Source organism: Marmota monax, unplaced genomic scaffold, assembly GCF_021218885.2.
Source record: "Marmota monax isolate L192 unplaced genomic scaffold, Marmota_monax_Labrador192_F-V1.1 WCK01_AAM20220418_F8-fsc00026, whole genome shotgun sequence".
Lineage (NCBI taxonomy): Eukaryota > Metazoa > Chordata > Mammalia > Rodentia > Sciuridae > Marmota > Marmota monax.
The window spans coordinates 13,373,874-13,400,438 of NW_026693108.1; the positions used below are offsets into that span (position 1 = coordinate 13,373,874).

At 43.5% G+C, this 26,565-nt stretch overlaps 1 protein-coding gene across 9 annotated transcripts in view; it reads right to left on the bottom strand.

The window, feature by feature from the left end:
* The window catches only part of Mbnl2 (muscleblind like splicing regulator 2), a 151,405-nt gene that overhangs the window by 115,750 nt on the left and 9,090 nt on the right, over positions 1-26,565 (bottom strand). The window contains exon 1 of one of the 9 annotated variants that reach the window (XM_058582778.1): positions 268-432. The exons of the other annotated variants lie outside the window; for them this stretch is intronic. The gene's annotated coding sequence lies outside the window, so the exon portion shown is untranslated. Of the gene's footprint in view, positions 1-267; positions 433-26,565 lie in introns of those variants that run through there. 9 annotated transcript variants of the gene reach the window in all.

Genomic DNA, 26,565 nt, shown 5'->3' on the forward strand with positions numbered 1-26,565 from the left:
TCCTGTTAGGAATCTGGCTGCTTCGTACCCCCACAAGGCCACCGTCACCTACGCCACCTTCATCCCTCCCCTGGGTTAGGCCAGCGGCCTCCCAGCCAGGCTCCCATTCCTCTCCCCCCGCAGGCACATCTGGACAGATTATCCCGAGGGAGCCTTGGACATGTGATCGGATCAGCTCAGCTCTCTGCCCAGGAACCTCACTGGGTGTGAAAGTCAGGAGCCTTCCCGTGGCCTATACTATGCTGACCTCCGTGGTTGGCCTCTTACCTTCTCTGACCACTTCTTTCCTTGCTTACTCCCCTTTAGCCACCCTGGACTTCAGCTGGTCCTTGGGCAGCCAGGCATGTCCGTCCTACCTTGGAGGTTTAACCTGACTGTTCTCTCCACTGGGAAAGCTCCTTTCCCAGACAGTCACATGGCTTGGATGTCGGCCTATAGGGAGGCCTTTCCTGATGTAATATTGCATCAGTCCTACCTCCCCACTCTGCCTCATCCTGCTTTCCTTTCCTCCCAACTTCTTATCATTACTCGGCACTCATCCTTACTTGTCTATCTGTTCACTTTCTCCCTCAACCAGAACGTAATGTGTGTGAGTACAGAGTCTGTCGCTATCCCTGTCATCCAGAGTAACACATAACTGTGGGACTTAGTAGCCACTCAACAAATACTTGCTGAATGAGTGAGTGGATGAATGGACAAATAAATGTGTGAGTATGGTGCAAGCTCAGGGCTGGCGCCTGTCCTTACGGTTCGCTTTGTTCTGTCTTCATGATGTGACTTGAGATATTTCTCAGCCGTTGTTGTTCTTCTATTATTTCAAGCTCTCTGGGACTCCTGCTTCTTAGCTCTAAAAAGGAAGGGGTTCAGCAATTTCGAAAGCCACTTCTGTCCCTAAAGTTCTGTGATTGTAACTGTGATTGGCAAGGCTGATTTAAGGAGAAATATATTTTTAGGAACTCTTCTGGAAATCTTATCAGCTCGGCTGGGTTTGGCCTAGATTCGTTAGCAGCCTTTTGAGCTGTGGGATGGTGAGGGAGCGTTGGTACCAGGGCAGGGGGACATTTGTGGAGGCCATTTTGTTCCTGCTCCAGAGCGCACACACAGAGGGGCAGAACAAAAGTGGGTCCAGGAGGGGAGGGGTGGCCGGAGTTGTGCCTGGGGCACTCCTACCTTGAAAAGCACCCTGGAAGGGCCAGGGATGGAGGGGCTGGGTGTGGGGTGCTTCTGCCCCAGGTGCACAAAGGCCACAGGTCTGGGTGCCACGGAGGCTGAATTGTCCTTACCCACATTTTCTCTCGCACTGGCCCAGCATACAGAATGCTGCTGCTGTGCCAAGACCCTGCCTAGTCACCACGGTGCAGGGGTGGGAGCCGCTGTGGCCCCGCCCTAGTAGGAGGGTCTCCCACTTTGTGAATGGAACAGCTAAGGCTCCCGAGGCTGTCAGCAGAAACAGCTGCCCGGGGCCTGAGCGGCTATGAAGATGCTCCTTAGTAAGGCCACCCCACGGCCCTGGGTCCTCCACAGGTAGACACCCACTCTGGGCCACTTGGTCTCCCACTGCACAGAACCTCAGGGCGTTAACAGGTCTCTGCAGAGGGCCAGAGAAAACAGGCCTCCCTCTGGCCTGGTCCCCTGAGGTCTGGCCAGGGGTCTCTCCAGGTTTGTGATCAGTGACTGAGGACGTTCGGAGATGCTCTGCTGGAAGAACCTTCCCGCTCTTGGCCTGGTCCCACAGCCAGCCCCACCCCACTACCCTGCGGAACACAGGCACCCCAGCACAGAGGTGCTGTGGGACGTGGGGCTTGAAGGTGCTGAGGCTTCAGGAGACCTGGGACCCAGAAAGCCTCTAGCAGAAGACTCCCTGCCCGCAGCCCAGTATCTGACATGGCAGAAAAGCCAAGCCCAGGCTGTAGGGCCCGGAGAGGCCGGTTTATTCAAACAAGAGTTTGTTTTGTTGTGGTTTCACTCACCTTAGAAGTAAAAATAAATAAATAAATGAATAAACCGATTTCCTGCCATACCTTTCCATGGCCATGGACGAGGAGTGACTCAAGCCACAAGCACACAGTGGCCTACAGAAATGGGTCTTAGTCAACGGCTGCTCTTATCTTCCAGGAAATTGAGCTATAACTGCTAGATATCGAAATCAACAACAAATATTTATGTGTTTAAAGCCCGAGCTCCAAGCAATAAAATAACCGTGGCAACAAAGCACGGATTCTATAACTTGTGATCCCAGGGACGCCCGGGCGTGGCCAGGCAACCCAGTGCCACCACGGGAGGTGGCAGCAGGGCAGCCAGTCCTCCCCGCGCCCTGTGCTCCTGGAACAGCTCCTTCTGTCGCCTCTCTGCCCAGACCAGGCCCTCCTCAGAGGCTAATCACCGCCCCCTCTGCCTCCCTGCTGCCACCACTTGTCATTATTTCTAAGCAACGTCACCCTGTGCTGTGTCACCATGGTAACAAGGGGCCACCACTTTGAGGAGTGCAACAGAGAAACAGGGAGAAAGGAAAATCCCAGCGACAGGCTATTCTGCTGGTGGCGAGCAGACTCTGGGATGGCGAGCACGTTTCTTCCCATTTTATGGACAGGGAAACTGAGGGATGGGGCAATGCTCCCTAAATCCTGCCAAGGGAGGAGCATGATGTCAAAGCTGATGCCCATACCCCACGTAGGAGGCAAGCTCCTTATTTACATGGGTTTCCGTTTCCACAAACACCCTGGGCCAATGCTTTGGATTCTGGAGATGGCCAAGAAACCTTTGGACATCCATTTTAGCGTGCTCAGCACAACTACCATTACTAGCTATTTTGCAGGTTTTTTTTTTTTTTTTTTTTAATGTTGTTGTTTTAAACACACAGTTCTTATTTAAATGTAAGTAGCTTTGCTTCTCAGGTCACTGCCCTGTGGACTTCATTCAATTCTGTAATTCCGGTCTACCCAATGCATTTCTTTCAAAAACATATTCGTTTCCCTTTAAGTTTTTTTTTTTTCAAGAGGCATACTGCTGAGCTGGAAAATTAATAACCTGGCATAACCTGCGATACCACCCTCAAGACAAACTCTCAAGTTACTTGTTCATTATTTCCAAAACGATTTTATCATCCAAGTTCCCACCTGCATACTTCAATTGCTCTTCTAAGGCTGCTAGTTCTTCAAACTGGTCTGACCTCTTTCTCTAAGAGAACCAATGGCTTGAATAAAACCAACCTGACAGGATAAAATGGGGGGTGGGGGGGGGTGAATAGGTATAGTCTGAAAAATACCCCTTTCTGGTATGCAGATTATCACGTGGCTGTTGACTTTGGAGCTTTGCATATTCTAATGGCTGAAATGTATTTTTTGTCATTAACTCTATGTATGAAAAAGCAAATTGATCATGCAATGATACATTTTGTATTTAAGCACTATTTTGCTAATACAGTCTCTTTTTCACTAAAGATGAAATGTGAAATAATTGTTATGATTAGAGTAAAAACTCTACATATGAATATAAATGACTTTTTTGGTCATTTTGCGGGGTGGGTACTAGGAATTGAACTCAGAGGCCCTTGACCACTGAGACACATCCCCAGCCCTATTTTGTATTTTTATTTAGAGACAGTGACTCACTGAGTTGCTTAGCACCTAACTTTTGTGAGGCTGGCTTTGAAATCACAATCCTCCTGCCTCAGCCTCTGGGATTACAGGCGTGTGCTACCGCGCCTAGCACATGGTAGTCTAAATGCCTTACTTAGGATTTAACAAAAGTGTGTCTCTAAAGGTGAAATGGCTGCTTACTTAAATCTATAGTGCTAAGAGTCAAGAGATGCCACTTAGACAGCCTTGAACTCTTAAGCAAGCCATTGAACTTGAAACTTCAGTTGCCTGGTCTCTACTAGGTTGTTGTTGAGACTCTAGCCGTATCCTGAAGATGGAGAAAAATTGGAAGACTTCCATCAGAGCTGGGGTTTATATCATCCTCCTTTCTGGGTTCCCTGCCAGCTGTGGTAGAAAGATTGGAACACTGATAGTGGAAATTTTGGTTAAGACCATTTTAATAATCTCTGCCACATTTGGCAGGGATAGACATTCCTGTCTGCCTCACTTTTTCCAGTAAGAATGACTCATCAGTTGCAAATATTTATCAAGTCTAATTCCAAGCTCTTCGCCATGCCAGTGGCTTTAACCAAATCCAGCCAACAGGCATGCCAAAGCTTCACTCCGCTTCAAATAATGGTCCCATTTAAAAAATAAATAAATAAGAATAAACCTCCATGTCCCCCAGCTGGCCATTATAAGGACTCTGTGTGACCAGTCTTAAGCTGAGGCTTAGGCTTCCTCTGTAGCTTCCTTCAGAAAGGGAAGCATATTACAATCAAAGGTGTGGGAATGAGCATGCTGTGGGTGCATTATAGGTGCTTCATAGATCATTAACTCAGCTGACCTCTCTCTCCATCCAAGCACAGTTAGCTCATCAGGTCCTCAGCAGTTTCTAGAATGAAAGGACAAATGCATGTCTTTTTCCAAAGTGGTCAAGTGTAAGATGTCAGGGCCACAAGGCTGCCCTTTGGGAGGAGCTGGAAACAGAGAGAACGGATAGACAGGACTGTGCTGGTTCCTTCACAGGCCCGAGCTGGCGGGGAGTGCTGGGAAGAGTCACTGTTCCTCTCCAGGCCTCACCCCCCCACACTTAGAAGATGACCCTGGACCAAGCAGCGGTTTGAGGCGTGAGTGGCCACACAGCCCTAGAAAAACCCAGCGCCCTTTCTGGAAGCATCAATTCTACTTAAAAAGTTGATGGTGGTAGATAATTCAAAATTTATTTTATTTTTTACAGTAAACAAATATAATGGAGTAGAAAGGAAGATTTAGAAGACTTCTGGTGGTTAAATAAGGAGACTTCTGGTAATTCTTCTAACCCTGAAGAGTCCTCCTCCTCTCGGAAATACAGAACAATGGGGAACCAAGGCCCCCCACCTTGGACATGCTAGGAATTCTGCTCCTGGCCTGGTGGAGGGAGGCCTGAGGGTGAAGCCCAGGCCTCAGGAGCCCTGGCTTTGTTAACCTGCAGCAGAGGCACAGGGTTCATTAAGACTAATGATCTCGTCTGAATCACTAACCCTCCTCGGAGAAGAAAATGATGCTCTGCAGAGCTAATCATCTGAAATGACCACAGAGTACACTTTGGATGTTGTGCCACTTTTGAGACTGGAAAATCCAATGTACTGATTTATTTACTGGAAAATACATAAATTGGCTGTTTATGTCACTGGAAAGCAGTGTTCATGCCACTGAAAATGTGTTTTTCCTCACATTGCTTTAGGAAATCCATCGACTATTAACTATTTTTTTCTTAAACATTGACACTCTGAGCGAGGATAAGACAGTCCAAAATGCAAATTGAGAATTGTAGAGGCTCTTAGATCCCTAAAACCATAAGAATCAAATATAAAGGCAGAGTGGGAGAGCCAGGTTTCAGGTCCAAGGAAGTCAAAAGGCAAGTTCCAATCAGATGTTTGGATTTTAAAAAGTTTCTTTGATTTTCAGCAAATACTTTTGAGAGATGATTTTACAGAAAAAGGATGTTAATGACAATGAGTTTTGTTTTAACTGAAAACTTTACAACCAGAATTTCCATGACTCAGTTTAGTAATATTGCTGAATAGTTCCTTTTCAATCACGGTGTAACAAAGTCTTACATCACGCATCAAAAATTCAATTCAAGGGGGCAGGAATGATGGTGGAATGAGTTAGACATCATTACCCTAAGGTACATGTACACAAATGGTGTGAAAATACTTTGTGTACAGTCAGTGAATTAAAAAATTGTGCTCCATATGTGTTTAATATGAAGTGAATTGCTTTCTTCCCTCATGTATAACAAATTAGAATAAATAAATAATTTAATAAAAAATTCAATTCAATCATCATTTACAGAATTTTTGGTGAAAATTATCAGTTTATTTTATAAGGAGAAATCGGAAATTTTAACAAATTTGAAAATAAGTTAGTGTCATTTTAATCCAAATGTCTACATGCTTCTTACTTGGCACCATCTAATAGTTAAAGTTTTATGTGTTGGGGGAAAAAAATTACTGTAAATTCCTAAGGAAAATCTCACACATTTTCTAGAATATAAACTTCCAAAAAATCCTATATTACCATTTCTAGGACAAGTATTCATAAGTATGGTGTTATTGTCTCAAGGGAGAAACTTTGCCACTATTTTGTAAAGAAAGAATTTGCTAAAGTTTTTTTTTTTTTTAATGAATCAGGAAACTACTAAGCCTGAAACATGCTGATCTCTCCGCATTGACCCATACAGCTCCAAACTTGCCTAAAGGAGAAACCTTGACAAGAATAAAAGAAACTGGAGAGGACTTTGGTAATGAAGGAGCAGGACTCAGTCTGAGTTAGTCCCTTCAAAGGTATCTCTATCGCAAAGGATCAAGTTTTAATGCATAAGGATAGCATCTGAACATAACAAGAATTTAATAAGTACATACATTTTCACTAGACAGCATTTATTCAAGCCATGAACATTTATGGATGAAATTATGTGAACAGAACTGTGTGTCCCAAATAAGGTTAGGCTGAGGCTTTAGGGTTGGGACTATATTTGTTAAAGTCTTTGTTTTAAGCATAGGGCTCAGTATATATTTGCTAAATACGTAAATGATGAATGGATAGTTGGATGGATGGGTGGTTGAAACAAATAAAAATAAAGGTTTTGATTTTATTCCAAATTTATATGTCCAAGTCAAATTTTCTCTAAGCATGAAATTTATATGCAACCAGTCTTAAATGTACTAACTGAAGTTTTTTTTTAATAACACAAAACTAATACTTATGAAGGGTATAAGCGTTTCAGATTTCAGTTAGTGACATGAAAAATCTGCTGCTGGTCCCTATTATTACTTTAAAATTCTCTTGGGGAAACTTGAATTCACGACAGGATATAAAATATGGACAGACCTTCATCACAACCATTATTTTTGAGAATATTCTGAAGACAAAGCTATTCGAACTTTTCAAAATGTCAAGAAACGGGGCAGCTGATAACATTAATATGTAATAGGAATACAGACCATAACTACTGGAAAAGAGGATAAATGTTGTCATTCTCTTCAGATGATATGATTATACATCCTGAAAATTCAAGAGAATTAAATTTAATCTTCACAAGGAAAAAGTAAGCTCTGTTAAGTTGCTAGAAATGAGATAAGTGAATAAAGTTAAGTAGAACCAGTAGTTTTCTAGTAATAATCAGGTAGGATACAAAAGAGAAAAAGAGCTCATTCACAAAATAAAACAGCTATGAATAATGCTAACTTAAAATGTATTGGACAAGCTTAAATATTAATAACTTTACTTAGAGATATAAAGTAATATTTGAATAAAATTGAGATGTATGTGGCGATTGGAATCCTTCTTTTCCTCTCCGGTGCTGGGGATGGAACCCACGGCCTCAGGCATGCTGGACAGGCCTCTACCACTGACCTCTACTCATGGCCCCCCATTCTGGTCATTTAAAAAATTAGTGCTTATTCAATTAATTTGTAGATTGGAAATGGGTTGTAATAAAAATCTCAAAGAGAGTTTTTTTATTGTTCGGGAGGTTGATATAAGTAGAGGGAAGAAATTGAAAAATGTTTTTGACCTTTCGCTGAAAGAAGGAACAGGTGAGAAGAGAGCACATGTTTTCTGGGAAAGAACCACAATATGTGAGGTTGGTCTTATGCATCTGGACGCATGTGCTGTTGGTCTGAAACAACCAAAACCGCAGTCTGTTACTGCCGAAGGAATAGACAGATAAGTCAGTGGGATGAACTAAAAATTTCTTGACAGAGGTCTCCATATGCATAGGGACTTACTTAGATGGTAAAATAACAAAAGCTCCATGTGGAGAAAGATGCTTTCTTCAGTAAGTATTATGTGCAAAGCTGGATAAAATAGAGACTAAATTAATATATAAACTCAATTTGTGCTATTGCAGTTGACTCACCAACTGATTAAAAAGACAACTCACAAAAGGACAAAAAAAAAATCTTTCACTGATAATAGTAACACATGTCCCTAAAAAAATAAGAAATAAAATGCAAAGAAGAATGACATAAAGGTCAATCTTCAAAGTCTCTAATATATTTTAAAAGTTTCTGACTTTTTGATATAATGTCAATTTGAGCAAAAGGAGCCATCGAACTTTTCCCACAAAATCCCCAGTGGAAAGAAAACTTCAAGCGATTATAGAAACAAGGAAATGTATCAGACACAAGTGTTAATATGCTTCTGGTTAAAGAAAACCTCTATACTTTGCCCAGCAGCTATATCAAATAAAAAAACCATCAATCCAAGGGTACTTCTCCCCTGTGCAGAGGAGACAGCCATAGCCAGGAGGCTTGGCTGAGCTGCATGCTGGACATCAGGCTAAGCAAAGGAAATGTTAGGTAGACAGAGGTGAGTCCTGTAAGAACAGGCAAGGACGGGACATCCGTCTGATGGACATCACGGCCAGCATTTCCTCCACGCCACCCTGACGCTACTGAACCACTGAACAAAGCCCAATTCACAACAAGGAGTCTTCTAAGCAAGGCATCACTGAGAAATTGGAAGAAAACAACAGAGTGGGCTGAGAGGGCATAAGAGAGAGTCAGAAGTAAGCGCGGTTGGTGGACATAAGAAAGAAAGGGAGGAAACCAGGGTTTCCATAGCAGAATGAAAACCTGAGTTTGATTCAGTAAGATGCACTATCAGTGTTCAAAGTGGAATCGACGAGGTGGGGACTACGCCTGGGACATCCTGGTGGACGCACTAGAGAGAAGTATGGAAAGAGGTTAAAATGATCTGAGAACTACTGACAGACATGGAGGTCAGAAAACAAAGGTCCAAACTGAGAATTGTTAAGGCTCCTGGGGAGAAAAACAAACAAACAAATGAAGAAATGAAATGGAAGCAATAATCAAGAGATAAGTTATAGAAATCGTGAGAAATTCAAAAAAGAACAGAGAAAGAAGATCCAAAGAAGTTTCCAGAACTTGGGTGAAGTCACTGAGAAGTGCTGCAAAGCTGAGCCCTCCTAGCAATCCCCAAGAGCAAGGAGGATCTCCAAGAGTGGTGAGCCCTCCCCGCAAAGCAATTAACCACACTCAAGCTGGTTGGTTTCCAGTATCTCTTTTGTAGCCCAAAGGATGAAAAGCCGACAGAAAAAAAAAATCTGTGAAATTTTGAGGGAGAAACTTAATATTCCACACAATCTACTCAGTTATATTACATTTCCTACATAAAAATGAAAAATATTTCAGATCTGTAAGGGATTTAAAAAAAAAAACTGCAATTCCCAAGAACTCATTTTGAGGGATTTATCCTAAAAAGGGGTACAGAGTTAGAAATGGGATTAAATATTTTTGTGTCAGGATGCTAATCACAGCATAATTCAAAAAAAAAAAAAATAAACAATTAGAACCAATGTGAAACAAGAAATGCTGAAATAAATTATGTATCATCATATTGTCAGATCTTTAAGACTATTTTTTCTGGCTCGGGTTGTGGCTCAGCGGTAGAGCACTTGCCTAGAAAGTGCGGGGCCCTGGGTTCGATCCTCAGCACCACATAAAAATAAGTAAATAAATGTATTTAAAAATTTTTTTTAAATTTTTCTAGCAATGTTGAATGTCAGGTCTATGTGCTTATCATCTGACATTAAATAGCATGCTTTTTTCTTAAGATAGTGAAGATTTTTATCATCATAAAATAAACTAAAACAAAAAGAGTTTAAGACAAAAATTCTAAAAATGTCCCCTGGGCTTTTATGTTTAGGAACATGTTATTTCCTCCTTTAAAACTGAACAATAGGTCAAATGTTAGTACAATCAAGGGACATGGTTCATAAATGTGTATGCACTTTCCAGAAGGAACATCCTCCAATGCGAGAAAGTACAGAAACAGGCAATCACGTTATTTTACAAAGTCTGGATGTACTTCTGTTGCTGGGGCCTGTGCTCACTGGAACATTACACGAGGCCTATTGTATCTCATGAACTGTTGTCCAAGTTGTGAATCAGAAAGGACGCGTTATTGAAAAATAACTTCCTAGGTAAGATCCAGTTTAATATTTAAACAACTTGATCACAAGTTGAACTATTCCAACTCACAGTAAGTGGGTTGTGGTGACAGAGGGCTGGCCAACTTCTAAGAAAGGAGATTAAATAAAAGAATGAATAGGGAGACAATGGCTTGCAAACTGTAGCTTTCTAATAATAGTAAAATTTGCATGACACTTTTCATAGCCTTGGCATAAAAATGTTAAATTATAACAGCTTATTATTGCTTATAATAATAAAACATAACCTCTATAAAATTAACCAGTAAGGCACCCTAAGTGACAGTTTGCATGTTACATTAAGGCTTTTGCTCCACATTCTCTCCACCTCCTTTGATTTCATAGGATTTTAGAAGAAAAGAGGGATTGTAAGAAAACACTTCTCTTAATTTTATTATTATTATTATTATTTTCTTTGTGTGTGTGTGTGTGCGCGCGCACATGTGTGTGGTTCTGGGGATTGAACCCAGGGCCTTGTGCATCCCAGGCAAGTGCTCTATTGCTGAGTTAGGACCCCAGCCTGATCTGATTATTCCCAACAGCAATACTGAGCATGGAATTTCTTTGCATGTTCTGAACAGAGATACTGGGCCACGGCTTGGTCCCTTGGAGGATGCTTAGTACGTATTTTTGGAATGGTTGGCTAAGGTTTGGGGTGAAATAAGAGTCTGTGATATCAGGGGCCTATAATCACTGTCTCAGGCTTTAACCAGCTCAGCTATTCATAACCACGCACCAAGAGCCTCAACCATGACTGTGAAATATTATGAAAAGTAAATTGTTATGCAAAGAGTAAATAATTACATGTTAAATCCAGCAGTAATAAATAGGGGAAGGAATATTTGCCAAGAAACATAGTTGCTAGTGTAGCATAAAAACACTAAACTAGAAAGAGGCCCTCTGATGGTAAATTAGTTTAAGGTTAAAACAGATGATAAAGGATTTACCCAATATGCTTTGATTCGGGCTAAATGTTTTGTGGATTTAAGTAAACCTATTCGGGGTGGTAAAATTCACAGAGTTCTTAATTAGGCTGCAGACTCCAATATGAACTGCTTATGAAGCTGTTTAACATAAAAATGATGCCACTGAACCAAAATGTGCGTTAAAATATAGTGTAAGTGACATTGTTAATTAATGCACCATTCTGCTCTTTTTGACTGCTTAATGAATAAACAGAAGAAAACATCCAGAGTTCTAAGCAGTTTTAATACCAGCCACACTGGCGCCTTCACAGCCGTGACATTTCACCCTGGAACACGTGTGCTGATGCTCTGGGCTGCATCGTTAGCTTCCATCAACAGAGAGAGGAAAGGTATGGGAGAGACAGAGCCATCTCTGAGAGCAGAGGAAGAGCGGCAGGAACGCCAGAGTTCAAAGTTAGCAGTCTCTGTCCGAGGTCTCAGAGCACCGCTCTGGTGTCCTGCTTTTAAATGGATCAAAGAACCACTTGGAATTTTAAAAATCACGGTAGCATCCCATTTTAAAGGAAAACAAAACAAAACGAAAGAAACAAAACCTTGGTCTGTTTCCTCCAGGCTTTTATATTATACATACAGCTAGGATTAAGATGCTTGTTCCTCTCAGCACCTTGGGAAGAAAGAAATAAAGCACATTGCCTTTTAAATGAATCATCTTTCTAAAGAAACATGCTAGGCAATCTTAGAGCTCTTTTCATATCTTAATTAAAAATTTTAATGTAATTATTATTACTAATATCATCAGCTGGTATTTACGTAGAATTTCATACAGTGAATAAAGGGCTGCTAGCATGCATTATCTCCTTAAATTTCAGAGGTAGACAGTAGGTACTCAACAGATTGGTTTTGAGACCATCCGTCGGCACAGTAAGAAAGAATTCCAATTACTACTTTGATCATTTAGGCCACTCAACACTTTCTTCCCAAGATTACCAGGATTGGGTCTCATTGTGACCCCATAAGTGATTCAGATTCACGGTTGCCCCTGTGCTATTTACAGAACAGCAATAAGTATATTAAGAAAATCTGCTGGCTTTGTGACCAAGCTGACTATAACCAGCTCATAAAGCCGATATCTGTGTCCTTCAGCAGGAAGGAAAGAGCCCGTCTGGGGAGCCTGTCCCAGAGTGTGGCTCACTACAATAGGCCTCTTTTTCTGTACAGGGTCAAAAATTCAGCAAGAGAAATTAATAAAAAGCCTTCTGAGAGAGAGAAAGAGAGAGGAGAAAGCCTCTACCACCAGCCCCCTTCCCCTCTCCCACCAAAAGGCAGAGCCTGAGAATTCTAGAAACAGGAATTTATTCACAGTGGTTAACTAAGAGCAGACTTCCTCTGAGTTAGTTCAATTTACATCCTGTATGAAATGGCAGGACTATTCTGGATTCTTACACACACTGTTGGTTTTATTGAATACTTAGGTCTTTATCTTCCTATAAAATTTTCCCCTTTCTAGGTTTTAGATAATTCTTTAACATAAAGAATAGGCATTCTTTTGGAAATAAGAAGGCAAAGTGGTTTGCAATAAATGTCTGAAGCTCAGTAGGCGTTTGCCCTGTGCGTGTGTCTCTCTGTGTGTGTGTGTGTGTGTGTGTGTGTCTGTGTGTGTGCAAGAGAAACAATAGTAGCCAACATTCCTGGAGGGCTCTTAAAATGCTAAAGTTCTTGAATTCCTATTAGTCAATACAGAAAACATCACTGCCTGAGTCCTGTTTAAAAGTTGGGACAAGTGGCATATGTTTAAATTCTAAACTCTGAAGAGAAATTTCAGCAAATTTTAGAAACTGATTCTAACTTAAGCTCCACACTGAACTAACCTCATTTTTCTTTTCCATAAAATGGGACAATGTTCCACATCTCTCAGGCAGCTGGGAGCATTACATAGGGAAAAAAAAAAGTTTTTTGAAAGTAAATGTCAAAGTACCTAGAACATGATAGATGCTTCCAAGGCCTCCGCCCATTCCTCCGTAGATGCATTATCTATTATTTTACTTCAAGATAATAATAATAATGATAATAATAATAATAATACTCTATGGACTTGGTCCTGCATTTCAAATTTATTTTAGTGGATGGAAATAAGTATTTATTCCTTTTAATTCAAAAACTACAGTAATAATTACATTTGAAATTGAAAGAAAATCTTCAAATATTTCCATGCGACAACCCCCCCTGCCCACAGATAACTCATTTGAGAAAGAAAAGAGGTAAAATAACTTTCCTCAAACTCAGCATAAACAAAAAGGCATTTTACATAGCCACCTTTAGTAAATTCAGTTTAATATTGTTACTTAGGGACTAAATGAATTAAGACAGCTAAATGGCTACCATTCTTGTAGAACTTTGAACTGTTGGATTTTGGAGACACCTAGAAACTGTGTTACAGAAACATAGAAATCATTATTGTTTTGTAGAGGGATGAGGATGATTTGGGAGAATCCTAATTTTGTGAGGGTTTGGAAGGGCCTTTGCCAAGGGTAGCAAATGCGTGCCATCTGGTCCTCCCGGATCTTGCTACCACGGCAGGCATCACTAATTGATCCCAGTACTTTTTTCCCTGTGAGCTTAGACTTGGCACTGGAGAATTTCCCAAAAACGTTTCCAGGCAGGCAGCCACCACTAACCGATCAGAATTCCCTTCTGAGTTGAAACCACCCTCAGATTAGGCCAAAGTTTACCTTTGTGCTCTTTATGAAATGAGAGAGGGTAAGGGGCATGCTTGCTGAATAAATTGACAGTCTTAACATAATTCTAGTGGTAATATTTACCCTACTAAGGAGTCCAAACTTCTCAGGATTTTCATTACCATTCATTTAGATATAAATACTTCTGATACTACTTATAAATCCTTCTTATCTCTTCATTAATAAGAGCTTCTTAAGGGTCATTATTGGATAAAATACCCTTGGCCAGTTCAAATTGCTGTATGTCATTATAATTAATAAAACTGTACATCTTGATGAATAGTCTATAATTCAGGCTCTTTAGTAATTAGATTAAAATGAAGTTTTATTATACTTCAATTTCATTTTCTATAGTCACAGGGAAATGGAAGCCTACCCTAGTGCCGATCTGGTGTATCTCTCGCCCAGAGAAGCTTCTGTTTTTACGGGCAGTGTAAAGATGTACCCAGAACTGATTTCTTCAAAACAAGCCCTGTGAAACAAATGTCTGATTCTTTGGCCAGCATGCACCAGCAGCAAAACAAACAGGCCATTATATGAGTGGCAAAGAATGAGATTACAAAGTCAATGAGGGACAAGGCGCATTATCAGTTGGTCTACATTGTAAAACAAAGGTACAAAAGCGCCGTTAATACATGAAAAAGTCAAATACATGAAAAAGTCAAAGAGTTTCATGGTTTTCAGTGAACTTCGAAGGTCTGGGGAATCATCCTGCATATGAGTGGACTTTTCACTACCTGTTTCCGTATTTCTCTAAGCAGGTGACATATTTTCCTTAGCTTTTCTGATCTTGATCTATTCAGTGGTATTATCGAGCACTGGCCTAGTTTTCCCTCTAGGTCCTCCAATTTGTTGCTCTCAAAATTACAGCCTGTGTGTAATCAGGACATCTACAAAAATCACAATGTTTGAAATGCAAGAAAACACAAATATGTTGCAGATATTTTATGAGTTTTTTTTTTAATTTAAATTTTTGAATGTTTGATACAATTTGACATAAACTAAATAGAAGAATCACTTTGGAAATTTACAAGAATTTCTATGACCTAATCCCATAAATTAGCCTTTTAAATATGAGGAATTTTGAAACCACCCTTACTCAATGTCATGTGAGATGAATCGCTTTTTTATTCAGTCATTTTTAGCTGTCAGGGAGGGTAAAAATCTGTCCACACTGTGGCCCAGAATGAGGGCATGTTTCCCTTTTCTTTGCCTTTTTGATGCTGTGGAAGGCAGAAGTGTAGGCAGAGCCTGCAGAATACAAGGAGAAGTTCTACTCCACCCTTCTTTCCCTGCTGCTCCTGAAGAATGGTCTCAAAGCAAGATCCATGCTGAAGAATAAAAACTGCAGCCACCCAGCCCTTCCCATGCTGAATAAAATAGCCTTGGTTCTGCACATCTGCATTATGATATTTACTGGCAAACTGAACTGTCAATTCATGTGGTTTTCCCTCAAAGAGGAAAGGAGTAAGCCAGAAAGAAAACTGTTCAATGCTCAATTGCCTGTTAGTTTTAGTTTATAGATAACTTGATAAGCCTCAGAAGCTACTAATTAGAAAGAACATGCTAATTAGGAGACTGTGAGATTGTGACACCCTTCTCCCCTTTCTTGCTGGCTGCCATTCAGGGCAACCTCCAAGGCTCAGTTCCAATGTCTCTTCTTGGAAAATCATTCTCAACCCTGTCCCTGGACCCTTGACCCCAAAGAGCCACTGCTGCCCTCCCTGACCCTCGCGTCCTCCTATTCCACTGTCCTCACCTCCTTGAGGTTGACCTTGTGGCTGCAGTGTCTGTCAAGGGCTAGATGAGGAGCCAAGTGAGCCCAGAGCCAGGCGGATGCATCTCTGCAGCCCGGACCCAGAACAGCATTTGGTACCTGCTGGCTGTTCACTTCAGGTTTGTTGACTGACTAAATATATGAACCATAAGAAACATCGGGACCTAGACTGTTTTACTCTCCAGGGTAAACAGAAAATCCATCCACCTAAACCACAATGGAACTTGATATGCTCAAGCACGGTCTTTTGATCAGTTTTCCCTCCTGCATCTACTGTCCATGTCCATCACTGGCCACAGCTGCAGACAGTCATTTGGGGGAGGATCTGGGAGGGTGTGACTAAGATGGTGACATTGTGCCATGCCAAAGCTTGGGGGTGAGGCACAGTCAGCGGGCAAGATGGCGCCTCCTCAGCAGGAGCACTTCTTCTCAGCCTCCTTAGCCTGCTTTCCTGTTTCCTTTCCCAGCACCATATTCAGAGGTTGATGTCAGTGGAAAATGACTCTCCATCATGTATGCCAGTTTTAGTAGCATCCCCACAAGATCCAAGCTTAACTGTACTCAAACTGTCAATCAAGCAACATAAAGGAGGAAAAAAAAAATCAAGTCCTGCTCAATCCAAACTTGTTTAAGACTATTAGATACCCCCAGCCCCTGAAATAAGAGCTCCAAGGACCCAGGAATTCCCCATTTCTTATTACATTAACTGGCATGTATACTCTTCTTCTGTATCTTAACATCCCTGGGGGCTGGGGATGTCTCTGTGCTTCCCATGTAGCCCAGGGCAAGCAGCAGACACCAAGCGGTGCCCTGCAAAAGCCAAAGCTCATGGTCAGAGTGCTGATATTGATATTGTCTGGCTGAGGGCCTGGGAGTTAAACCCCTCAGAGCCAATCAAAGGGCTTCATCGGTTGACCTGACCCCCACCAGGGAACCTAAAAGGCTCTGCAGAGGAGTGGCCTAAAGTGCACAGGGCTAAACTCAGGGGGCTGCTGGACCCTACAAATGTCTATAAAGAGTGCAAGATCCAAGTGCCTGCTCTCCACTCTTTCCTAGATCCAAATACCCTAAAGTACAAGGAAAAACATGAACTGCCTTTGGGGTTCCCAAGATAGTCTGTAATCAAGGTTTCTGGAAGTCTAGGAATGTTGGTGTGATTTGCTAAAATCCTCCCCACTTCCTAGCAGCTAAGCCTGGATTGAGGGAGACACCTCTGGGTTGTGGGCACAGGCCCAGCCTTTCCTTGTAGCTTCAGAGGAGGCATCGGAAGTGTCCTGAATCAGGCAATTTCCTTTCCGAGGAACCCCATGTGTGTACACAATAAGAGCTCATTTCCTTCCATTGGCTTTTGTTTGAGCAGTTTCCTTTGATAAAGGATGTACTCCACTCTCCTCTGCAGTTATCTAAATCCAGGCATCCTTCGAAATTCAATGCAAGGCCTACTCCAATGGGAGTCACACCCACCGGCCTAACTAGCATCCTCTCCCTCCTTCCCACCCTAGATTAAGCCTGAAGTGCTGACGGCCCAATACAAACAGCGTCAGTCTCAGGCTTCTCCGTTGGCTTTTGCTGTGTGAGCCTTTGTATGTGCCCGCACACGTGTGTCTGCACACGCACATGTGCGTGGGAAAGCGATATGCATATGTATGGTTTAACTTCTCCATTTGATTGCTGGCTGCCAATCATTTTTATTTTTCTTCCTTTCCATAGCATCAGGGTACTAGACACAAGATTTTAATCAATACTGTCTGAATGGAGGGGCTGAGCCATTGGAAGACGATTCACAAAGGCCTGGAAGATCTGCAGATATATTTTGATTGAGATTACAGAGTATCACACGTTTCCCTTTTCCCTCCCTCCTCTATTTTTGAGTTTTTCGCTTTTCTATTCTTATTTCTCCCTGTGTGCTGATCAAACAGACTCTAGACCGCAGTTCTTTCCTCTTCTTTGTGTGTGACCCAAATCTCGTGACCCAGAGCTCCAGCAAACACCTAACTTGTGAAAATATCTCTGCTGCTGATGGTTCTCAGCAGGAGAAAAAGGACAAATGATGGCGAGTCTTCCTCCAGAGGCAATGGGGTCACCACATCCAGGAAGGAAGGAGGGTCTGGTTCCAGGAAACACCTTGAAGCATCCTTGTTTGTTTGTTCTCCTGGCAACAAAGAGGCTGACCTTCCCTGGGTCCCCAGGGCCAGAATGGACTGGCAGATGTCATGGGTAGATCTTGGCCTCAGAAGAAATTCATTTGTTCGTTTATTTTTTCATTCATTCATTTCTAGAATTTTAAGTTCAGGAGTTTGATCCCAATATGATCCTGTTACCATCTGCTTGAACAACCCAAAAACAGCCTGAGTGAGGACAGAATCAACTTTATCCGTGCCCAAGCAGCTCACGGCATGGCCTACCGTGGAGCCTGTTCAAGTGCTCCGTTTGCACACATGCACTATAAGAAACTTTCCAAATGTAGCCAACCCTACTGTTTTTGAAAGCAACTGCATTCCAGTCACCCTAGAAATACTAGGATCCTTTCAGTCTGGGACAACATGCTCCAGTGTCTCACCATGTCTACCAAATGTAAACATTCCCCAAAGTCTAGCATAAAATTATTTTGTAGGATGTAAAGCTTTCTGCATTTTGCTAAAAGAACAATAAGGTCTTTGTAAGTGATGGCAAGCCCTTAAGAATTTGCAGAAATCCTCGTGCCGAAGTCCCTGTTCTTTCTGAAACGCCTTAGAGGACCCATAGCATTAACTGGAGACTGTTCTCCAAAAGTTTCATGTTTGCTCCAGAAAACATACCCTAACTATTATGCATTTGTATTTGTTCTGTGCAATACAACAAGTTCTTAACCTAGATGACCTTATTTAACCCTGATCATCATTGGAGAAGTGGGTATTGTTGCTCCTTGTTTAAAGACGAGAAAAGTGAGGTTCAGGTAGATTTTCAAATTTGCCTCAAGTTGTGCAGTTGTGTATCTAGTTTGTAGGAAAGCCAGATCTTAAGTATTTACTTATTATATTTTGATTTCCTGCAAAACTGGGAATGGAACCCAGGGCCTTGCTCATGCTAGGCAAGTGCATCCCTACTAAGATACATCCCTAGTCTGGAAAGCCACAATTTGAGTACACAGGATTTGAATGTCTGTAAACCTATCTGCCAGGAGGTCTGTAAATAATTTGTGTCTAAATCACTATTATGTTCTTACAATAAATAGTTTAATTCTTGGGCCCCACCCCAGATCTCCCAAGTCAGAACTTTGGGAGCAGGGGCCAAGAAATCTGTCTTTAGCCCAAACTTCCCAGGAGTTTGTGCAGCTAACAAAACCAACTTTTGGAGTAATTGGTAAGAGTTTTTGGAATGGATATGGAAAACACTTCTTTCTTCTCCCAGGGTGGCAAATGGGTAAAGTGAATGTAGTACAGGCAGAAGACCTTGTCCCATTCCTGCAAAAAGTCTTTCTGGCCTTGACCATGGGTGTGCTTTTTTATTTAGTTTCCTAATGCCCCTCAAGGGCCAAGAAATAGGCCAATGTGTTTTGTGAGATGTGCTGTACAGTGTGTGCCACCTAACTTGACCAGAATCCTCTCTCCTACAGCAATTAAGCAACTAGAACTTATTTGAACTTAGGACATAGTAGATAACACCTGGTTCATGCACTTAACCCCTAGAACCCCTTAGCTTATTGTTTTCATCAGCTGAGCTTCTCTGAAGTTTAAATGAAAAAAAAAAAAGATCATATATATACATAAAATATATAAAGGAGATATATATCTAAAAATATAAAAGAGACTTAAAATATTCCACATGTAGCATCCACAGTGGGAGATTCTATTAATTATATTTATATATAATTATATATAAACATATATATATATATACACTATATATACCTCATTGAAGAGGGGAGGGTTTAGCTGCTTTCTCTCCTGTAATAAATCCCAACTTCATAGAAATGTGCACACTCCCAGGGGGAAAATGAATTCTGTTTTCATTGTAATGGAAAATTCTGGCTCTATTTGGGTGGATGATGGACCATGGATTTCTGTGAGTATGACTCATGCTAATCATCTATACAAAGGCCTGCCTCAATAATAAAACACTCCATCATTCAATTGTATCCCACAAACATTTACTGAGTATCTACTACTTTCCAGACGTTGGCCCAAGTTTAAAGTCCATGAGGATTGCTGCAATAAGGAGACTCTTAAAATATTCCACATGTAGCATCCACAGTGGTAGATTCTATTAATTAAGGGAAGAGAGCTAGGCTTATGAAGGATCTTTTGTTGAAACCCAGTGGAATGAAGCAAAAAGCTAGGGAAAATAATAAGATAACACGAGTACAACAAATAATATTGTAGCACTTTAGAAAGCAGCGGCAAGGGCTGTATTTATAGTTAAGCCTGTAATGATGCAAAGCTCGTCTTTAATTAGTAATAGGGATGAAGGCAGGCTAAGGCCTCTCCCCACCACGGTTATTCTGAATAGCATAGAACTCAATTCAAGGCAGGGGCCCCTGGGAGCCTCCCCAGGGAAGCCTTTGGACCTCAACTTGCCACCTTGCCACAAATTTATCTAAGGTTTTCACCTTTCCTGTTGTAAGAGAATCAAACCTTTTCCTACAGAATTTCCAGAAACCATTTCTTCCCCATGGCTCCAGCCCATCCATTCCCAGTGGGTCCCACAAGCTCAAAGCTGCACCAGGTGCCATCTGCCAGCCCCACTCCACTCCCCTCAAACCTAAATGATCTTAGCCTGCTTCTTGTCTTCTCACCATCTTGTCTCCTTGGACTGCCCTAAATATCCCACACTCCCTTCTAAGCCTTTTGCTTTCTGCTCTCTGGTATCCTGCAGTTCCACTCGCCACTCTTCCAAGCGTTCTCCCAGAGGTTGGGGTGTCACCTTAGCTTCCACACATCATGGCTGAAGGCCCAGTCCCCACCTTTATTGACGTTTTAGGTTCTCGCATTAATGCCCCTTTTCACCTGGCTGTGAAACCTCATCTAGGACATCATGAATAGCACAATCTCGCATCACAGCCCAAAGGCACCAAGAGAGATCCTGAGGCTGAGACACTTGTTCCAAGGTGCTTGCTCTGAAAGTTGTCACCTTGGATTTTTAGGCCAGTGGAGTGCCTAGGAAATCCCCTTTGATGTAAGACTTTGATGAGGCCTGTCATCAGCCATTTTCTGAATTACATTTGCTTCCTTAGCCATCTCCACTCCTTTTATGATTTTAGAGATCAGTCTTCTCTGGGTCAATCCCAACCCCATCTCCAGCTCTGCACGCCATAGAGTCATTGACCGGGTGCCTGATGGCCCTCCCCTGTTCTGCTGTGTGTTCTTGTCACTGGCACTGCTGATGGTTCTGGTTCCTAAGTATGTGTCTCCAGGTCCCCTCTGGTTGGCTTCCTTTCCCTTGGCCTCGACAAGTCCTGCCCGTGCTCTTAGTCACCCCCTATGTGGACAGGTCACCTCCCACCTGATCCTCATCACCTCATCACGGCTCACCACTGTCTGCAATTCTCAGGTCTAAACCGCTCACAGACAGATCTCCCTAAAGCATGTCTGACCATCTCTCACCTGCACAGAAACACGGGGTGCTCTCTGCTGCCTGCCACACGAGGCTGGAAATCCATGCTGTGGCCTTCAATGGCAACACACAACTTAGTCCACACCACATGCTCCCTTGACATCACCTCTTGCTCCAGAGAAGCCGTGTGGGTGCATGCATTGCCACACCAAGACCACATCGAGGCCCAAGGCTGGTGCTGTCTTTCCCTGGAAGCCACCTTGCCTCACCTGGATGGTGGTCATCTACTCAAAGAACACCTCATGGCATGGATGACATTTACCACACCAATTCATCTACGTGTCCCATTGGTTAGGTTAGAGTGTAAATTTCACGGGGGAATGGAAGTGGGGAGGATTAAGAATTACTTTTCTCCTCTTCCTATACTTATCATATGGTATTTTTTTCTGCACATTTTTCTATAGCCAAGAAAAATTTTCTTAAGTAGAGCAGGTCAAGATTAAATCACCAGTGGGGACAGCCTCAGTCCGTCAACAAAAGGACCTTCACCATGGGTGAAGTGCTTTTGGTACTTTGTTTCATTAAATCTCCACAAAATTCCAGAGAACTGGACATGACCATCTCGAATGCAAAGTCCCCAGGGACCTGGGAACTCCCATGCACCCCATGGGAACCCAGGACTCAAAGCTGTACCAATGGCCCTTGAGATCTGGCCTCTTGCTCCCACCCCCCTTATCTACCAGTATTTAATTCTGAGATCTGTACTCGCTTGACTTCAGTGGACTAACCAGCACCTGGGGCTACAGGGCAAGAAAGGGCAGAAGGGCCAGGGCATTGTCATCTGTGCTTCCCACTTCCTGCTTTCCACTAATCTGGATTGCCATCTGGGGAAAAAAAAAAAAAAACTTCTGAAGCATAACTTTCTTGAATTTGAATAAATCAAAAACAGAGAAGAAGCCGGGCTGCACTCCTGTAATCCCAGCAGCTTGGTGGGAGGCTGAGGCAGGAGAATCGTGAGTTCAAAGCCAGCCTCAGCAACTTAGTGAGGCCCTAACAACTCAGGGAGACCCTGTCTCTAAATGAAATACAAAAAAGGGTGGCTCAGTGGTAAAGCACCCCTGGGTTCAATCCTTGATATCAGAGAAAAAAAAAAGAAAGGAGATACTTTGTGCAGGATGGTAAAGTGACTAATATTGTTCTTGTCATGGTTACTGTCATTGTCATTCTTATCTAGCACTAATGACCTCCTTTCAAGTTTCAAGTCTAGAGCATTATGGTCCTATTGGTCTAGGATAGGATGACCAGATGGCTGTGGGGGCCGGCTGTGGTTCTGGTTATTCTTGGGATCACTGATGTTTCTGGTCCCAGAGAGACCCACTGCTGGACCCCCACAAGGTACGGAGAAAGATGAGGGGGGAGGGCGAGCGGGAGGGAGGGGGCAGGAGCACCTTCCCACCGGCTCTCCTTCACCTTACATTAGTGCAAGACAGCCAGCCACATCTTTAAAACCTTTTATTCTAGACAGAAAAGATCCTAAGTGTCCAGCTCTGGACAAAATGAGCACATCTGTGTAACCCACACCCGGTTTAAGAAATAAAATCCCTGCAGGCCCAGGAGCCCCGTGGGGTCCTCCGGATCTCACCCTTCCCCAGGGTGACCAGGCTCCTGTGGACTCCCCTGTGGCTACAAGGGGTGGCACGTGTCTCCTCCGAGAAGCTTTGCTGGCAGCAGCTGCCATTTCAAAGCAGAGGGAGAAAGTGTGTGTGAGGGAGTAATTTTGTGTGTAGGAGAAAAGTGTTTCTAATTTTCAGTCCTGAAAATGTGAGGGGGGATAGAGGAACAGGAGAAGGGGGGATGCGTCAGTCAGTCCCAGCTCTACTTCCCCGAGAGCCGGGAAGGGTTCAGCACAGGCCCTTCTGAGGAAGGAGACCCGTGGAATGGCCACCCCTACCTTCCGGGCCTGGGCCTGGGCAGGGCGGCTCCTGTGCCTGTGACCTGCAGCTATGTGGCTAGGTTGACGCTTATTACTTAACAGCAACAGGCTTCTAGGAGCCTGATATACTGAACATAAGTTTTTGATTTTGTTTTTTGAGTCAGTGCGTGAGATGGAGTGTCACAGACCCAACTCCAGGACTTGCAGGATCCTGCCAAACTGTAATGGGAAACTAACTCCTGTGCTGATGCTTCCTGCCTCAGCAGCTTTGGGGTCCAGGCAGGCAGGAGCCACAGAGGGCCACCACTGAAAGGCAGCTCCATGGGCCCCTCAGGTGCGGGCGGGCTCTGTGCTGTCGGCTTGATGAAGCACCAGGCTGTGCTGGTGTTTTTCCTACTAACTTATCAAACTGTAAGGAAGAGATCAGAACATCAAATAAAACTGCACAGCTGCAGAACAAGTAACTCAAGACCCAACACGTACCTGGCCGAGGGAGCTAATGCCCAGCCCAGTATTACGGGGTGTTAAGCGACAGCCGTCTCCAGGGCTACATGCTGGGCTCCTGGTTTGTCAGTCTTTCCAGAAACTATCACTCCCAGTGACTTTTTCTGATCAATTATTCAGTGTGTTCTGGGTTACACACCATAAATTTTACCCTGAGGTGGGGATTCATGCTCTTTAGGGTGCCAGCTGGATAATGGGCAGTAAATGCAAGCTTTCAGTATGGTAGAGGATGGCAAGGTTTATAGGACATTAATAAAACTAGCAGTGGAGGGAGAGAGAGAGGTAGAGTGGCATAGGGTAGGACCTAGGGATCTTTAGGTTAAATATCAACCTGAAGATTTCCCTAAGAAACGTTGGAAAGCTTATCTGAATGCAAGCCCTATAGTCTGGAGCAGAGGGAGACAGTGTGTGTGAGGGAGTCATTTTGTGTTCCTGCATTCCCTAGACGAACACCTGGCCACCCTGTGGGGTGACAGCTCAGCGCCCTCCTGCCCTCCCTGTTTGGCCAGGGTGCCCGCTGGGCCTGGAGGAACTGGGGGAGAAAATCCTTCCTGGTCTCTCAGTCTCCAGGAAGGCAGCAGGTTAGTGCAGCCAGCTGTTGACTAGAGCTGGGATTAATTAGTCCCTTCAGTGACCTTGGCACCTACCAAGGGTAGAGTGCATCTCTAAGCTGCTAGGGACTCAGAGGAACTCAGGAGGGCCTAGGGATGCTGCCAACACCATCACTGTTTAGCTGAGCAGAAAAACTAAAACAACAAAAGGAAACCTAAACCATGCACTTTATCTCTGAAAACTGCCTTAGTGTATTATTCAAATGATGTGAAGATATGAATCTGTCTATATTCATCTAAATCTCTGACTCTCTATCATCCTTAGAATAATTTTGCAATCCAGTGTCTAGCATCTTGGTGGGAACTGGAGATGGCAAGAGTCTACGGTTGGGACAGAAGATCATTTTAAAGCATTCCTTGTGGTGCGGAAGATGTCTGTCCCTCCCCACTTCACCTTTGCCTGTGGACTTTCCCCTCTGTGCTCAGGCCTGAGTGGAGCTAAGGGAAAATGGAGAGCCCCACCCCTTTCTCCATGACTGTTGGTTCAGTATTCAAAATGGGTCAATGATGGGCCAAAGCTGCTGGAAAAGCAAAGTATCTTGGAGATGCATAAATAAATGTATTATACCCTGAGTAAAGGAGGTGCCATATTGGACCTGTTGGAGGAAGCCTGACTTCCTCAAAAATGTGAAGAGGCTAGCCTGCTAAGACATTTGACCTGCTTAGTGCTACTCCAGAGTCCTGAAGGAGGATGAAGATGAGGGTAAGCGGGAGTCACACTTTATTTAAGCATGAGGAGCAACTTCCCAATCAGGTGTTATGACTTGTACACATATGGGGTTGTGTTCATCCACTCGCTAGGGGAAGACGCGCAGCAGCCAGAAACACTTGGTCAGGCTGTGGTAGAGGGCAGGCATGATAATCCCTAGATAATCCCAGGCTCCTTCTCTACTTGGGATTCCCTTCTAATTTTCATCTGTGTGGTGTGCAGAGTTCTTCCACCAATTTTAACACGTTTTCCCATAGCAAACCCCAATCCTGGTCCTGGAGTCCCTGAGCAACCAGGTGGCAACTGAAGTAGTAAGTCAGGGAAGTAAAGGGTTAAAGAGACCAAAGCTCCTTGGCCCCAGCAGCCCCAGGGGCAGTAAGTCCCTTTGATCCTGTCTCTTAATTGCAGCCTAGTTGCACCGGGAACTTAAAAGAAAAGAAACAGGGAAACTCTAGAGATAGGGTTTATTTTGTTTCCTGAGGGGATGGTCTTTGTGGTGGCTGCCAGGAAGTTGATACTTTTGGGATCAAATGATGGGTTTCCTAAGGGGGAAATCAATCATGCCTTCTTCCCGCCAAGAATCAGGCATGGAGAGAACCAGGAAACCTGTGCCTCTCCCTGTGCCATTCACCTGAAGGGCATGTGCCATAACAGCTATTGAGGAGAAGGGAGACCACGGGTTAGGGAGGAGCAGGAGAAGGCTGCGGGCAATGGGGAGCAGACAGCAGACAGCCCCCAGTGTCAGAGAGAGAGAGCATCCCGGGAAGGTGAGGTGGCATGGAAACAGGAAGCACGGGCAGAGGAAGGGAAGCTGGAGGAGAGGGACTGCTAAGAGATGGCTCAGAGGGTGGCAAAGTCCCCACCGCACAGGAGCACCTCACTCTCAGCAGGTCTTGCCCTTGACAATGAGCCTTTACCTAGGGTGTCCATTTCAGTTGCTTACATAAGCTGACACTCATGGGTCCTTTGAGTTTCATTCAGTGTGTGCGCCTGCGCACACAAGAGACTCAAAAGTCACAAAAAGGCCAACTCATCACATCCAATAATGGAGACAATGGCCTCGCCACCTGGAGGAGATGCAGCAAGTGCCTCTGGGAGAGAGACTCCTGGCTAAAACTGAACACTTGCCTGTGAGAGGTGAGCCAGGAATTGGTTTTTGTTTGTTTGTTTTTCTGCTGAACTATTCAGGGAGTTCTGCTAACAGTTCAGTGTTTGTAGAAGTTTTCCTAAAGCAACTCCCCCTCTTTTTTTTGCAACTGGTGAACAGGGACTGGGTGTTTGGAGTCTGCCAACGTGGGTCTCACCCTGCTCTGCCACTCTTTTCTTCATGAAAAGTTTTAATTGAATTGATGTCCACAAAGCTCTGAGCAGAGGGCTTGCCATCTAGTAGGCGCTCAATAAACTCAATAAACATTTGCTCCATTTCATTCCTAAAAGGTTATTGGCAAATTAAAAATGCATAAAACCACCAGCCATCTGTGTGCGGACTAAATGGGCATCTGGGCAGAGAAGACTTCCTCTAAATCAGTTTAGCTCAACTCCTGGCTCTAGGAAAGAGGGGCCACATGTGGGACACACAGAGGAGGGAAGCACCCAAGAGGGAAGACAGACGCGGCACAAGGTGTAGGACAGAAGGAGGGACGTCTCCAACCCGGCCCGGACCTGCTTGCTGAGGCTACAACACTAGACACTTCTCCTAAAAATGTCTTCATTTTTATTCCAAGACTTTAAATCTAGCATCTTCGTATTTTTTTTTTT